The 2,999-nt window shown below is 42.6% G+C and overlaps 1 pseudogene; it reads left to right on the plus strand.

The window, feature by feature from the left end:
* Positions 1-1,591: 1,591 nt before the first annotated feature.
* Positions 1,592-1,705, plus strand: LOC136646524 (5S ribosomal RNA; annotated as a pseudogene).
* Positions 1,706-2,999: the final 1,294 nt, after the last annotated feature.

The raw sequence follows: 2,999 nt of genomic DNA on the forward strand, positions 1-2,999 counted from the left end.
GTCCTGACACAACTCATGAGTCAGAGTTTTTCAAGGCACCTGAAAAAGACATTTTTCCCTTTGCTTCTCTTGGGGGGGGGGTGTTTGTGCGTGCACCCATGTGCTTTTTAATTTGGTCCCTGACGGATGATTTCTTTCATCGGAGGTCATGTGTGCTGCTAAATATGAAGTCTGTGTGGCCAATGTTTGTTCAGTTGTTGCATATTATCTCCTCAGTGGTTAAGACAATCTGAACAAATAAGAGGGCTTACACTACATTCTATTACCCTTTATTAGTAGGAAATTGAAGTCTAGAGATTATTATTAAGCCTCAGCCACTGAAGTCTGACAATGCAGTGGTAGAGACCTCTCAGGCTGACCTCTGATCAGCTATATTAGATGGATTTTACCCTTGTTACTAATTAAATAAACATCCCTGTTAATATTAGGCTTCGCTGTAGCCATTTCATGACATCAGTTCTGTAATGGACCACAGGACAAAGGGAATCAGGTTCCTCTTTGAAAGGAATGGTATATTTTGCATATTAAGAGTCTGACATATGGGTCATCCACTATTCAGCTGCCTCACTATGATTAACACATGAGTATATCCAATGTCAGTGAGCTTTTTATTGAAGTTCCGGGAGAGCAAAGTCAAGATTTCTGGTCAGCTGAAACTTTCTGAATGGAAGCACAACATTTTTAATATATTCTATAAAGGCCTGCTGGGTATTAGATCATTTCTTTCTTGAGGTACCAGGAACTATAGGTGGGGCGGCTTGGTGCTTCCAAGACTGTTAGGAGTCACAAGGGACTTGTCTGGGTCAACATTTTGTGCATTATCTGTTTACCCTAAATGCGACAACTGGGATTTTGTGTTGATGTAGCACCCCTGCTAAATATAGCAACATTTGTCATTCAAACAAGCTTTCAAAATGTTGTTTAAGCAGGAAAATTATATAGCTGAAAGGCATGTTTTGTTTTTGTCAGACTATGTGGGTCTATATGCATGTAGTGGCACAGGAAAATGGATCTTTCAAGTGCATTTGCATAACCTATAGGTATATACCCTTATTAATGGTATTAACAATTTATTGAATTAATATGTACATGCATGCACATGTGTCTGTGTCTGTGTGTATACCGGTAGCACACACACATTTATGTGGGGAGACCTGTATGGAGTCTGTGTGGTTTCTCCCAAGGAGCAAGTAGAAACTTCAAAAGCAAGTTTTGATCAGGAAAATTACAGAAAGGGGATTTTCCTCTCCCAGTACCAATTCCCTGATCAGCCAGTCCACTCTGCGACACATAGCTGTTTTAAACTAACAAATGTAAAATCTGGGAAATCTTTGTAAAAATGTAAATCTTTTTACTCCAGCATCTCCAGTACTTCATCTAGTTTGGCCCATATACCTTGTGTACTTTCTTTTTTTTTTTCCACCAAAGGTGTTAAAATAAGGCTTTAATTATCCCCCTTCCCCAAAGCTATTCATGATATGTTGCACAGCAACATTTTTCTCTGAATCCCCAGAATATGGTAAATAACGTTCTGTGAAATAATCTTCAAAGCATGACTAGGAAAGCTAATGGGACCTGGGATTTCTCCTGTGCCAACTGTTACCCTGCACATGCCTGATCTTGTCTGATCTTGGAAGCTAAGCAGGGTCAGGCCTGGTTAGTACTTGGATGGGAGACCACCTGGGAATACCGGGTGCTGTAGGCTTCTACCATAGTCTTTCGAGACTGAAGGTTGCCAACCAACTCTACTGAAATAAATGGAGGCTGCACTCATGGCCATGTCAGACAGAGTTATCTTAAACTCAGCAACAGAGATCTCCACAGCATTCAGGCGACCCAGGGATATTTAAACAAAAATTTACATTGTGAAAAATTGTGGACTTCATTTCTGCTGAAGGCAAGTCAAATCAGTGGCATGCAAAGTGGCTGGTGGCTGGTGCAGCCTGCCCCCTACACAGCATTCTGGGTGTTTCATGGGCTCTCCACAGGGAGGGGGGAGCTCAATACTTGCCACTTGAGGCAATGAGCGGAGCGGAGCTGGGCTCCCCTGCCCTCCTTCAACTCTGGCTCTGAAATGGAGCCATTCAGGAAGTGAGGAAGTGTCAGGTGCAGGCTTAGGGGGGTTACACGGTGACGTAGGAGGGTGATGTTGCCACAGCACCGCATCACCCTGCCCTGTGCGCCATTTGGCCCCAGGACACTTCTGTGTCTCATGCAACTTGGAGCTTCACAGAGGTAGAATGTATTCCAGTGGGATTTCTTCTTGTTTTGTGACTTTATTATTATTATTTTTTATTATTAACAGTATTTATATACTGCTTTTCAACTAAAAGTTCACAAAGCGGTTTACAGAGAAAAATCAAATAACTAAATGGCTCCCTGTCCCAAAAGGGCTCACAATCTAAAAAGATGCAAAAGAACGCCAGCAGACAGCCACTAGAAAAGACACTGCTGGGGTGAGGTGGGCCAGTCACTCTCCCCCTGCTAAAAAAAGGAGCACCCACTTGAAAAAGTGCCTCTTACCCAATTAGGAGTAAACTTTATCTTGTTTATTTGAATGATGTTCCACTTTGAGAAACTTTAAAAGAAAAATAACAGAAGAGCATAATGTAGATTTCTTAAATAAATAAAGAGTTCAGTCCATGTTAGCAGACTTGTGTAAAAACTACCACCACCAAATCATTCACATTTGAGCTGATTTACACAAAGTGATTTATATGTACAGCAAAATTACTACTACTACTAGTATTGAATATTGTACCACCACCACCACCACCACCACTACTACTACTACTACTAGTGGTGGTGGTGGTGGTACAATATTCATTAAGAAAGCAATCCAAACCTGCGCTGGAACAGGCAAGCCAGGAGGCTTGCGCTGCATCCAAGGCAGGTTTATGGCCAGCTCTTCCCCTTACCCCTGTGTAAGGGCTGCTGGCCCCAGTGGGTCTCCTTGGACTTGCGCCACCTCTGGACAGGGACAGGGGACAGGGGGACAG

This window comes from Tiliqua scincoides, chromosome 3 (genome assembly GCF_035046505.1).
Source record: "Tiliqua scincoides isolate rTilSci1 chromosome 3, rTilSci1.hap2, whole genome shotgun sequence".
NCBI classification, from domain to species: Eukaryota; Metazoa; Chordata; class Lepidosauria; order Squamata; family Scincidae; genus Tiliqua; species Tiliqua scincoides.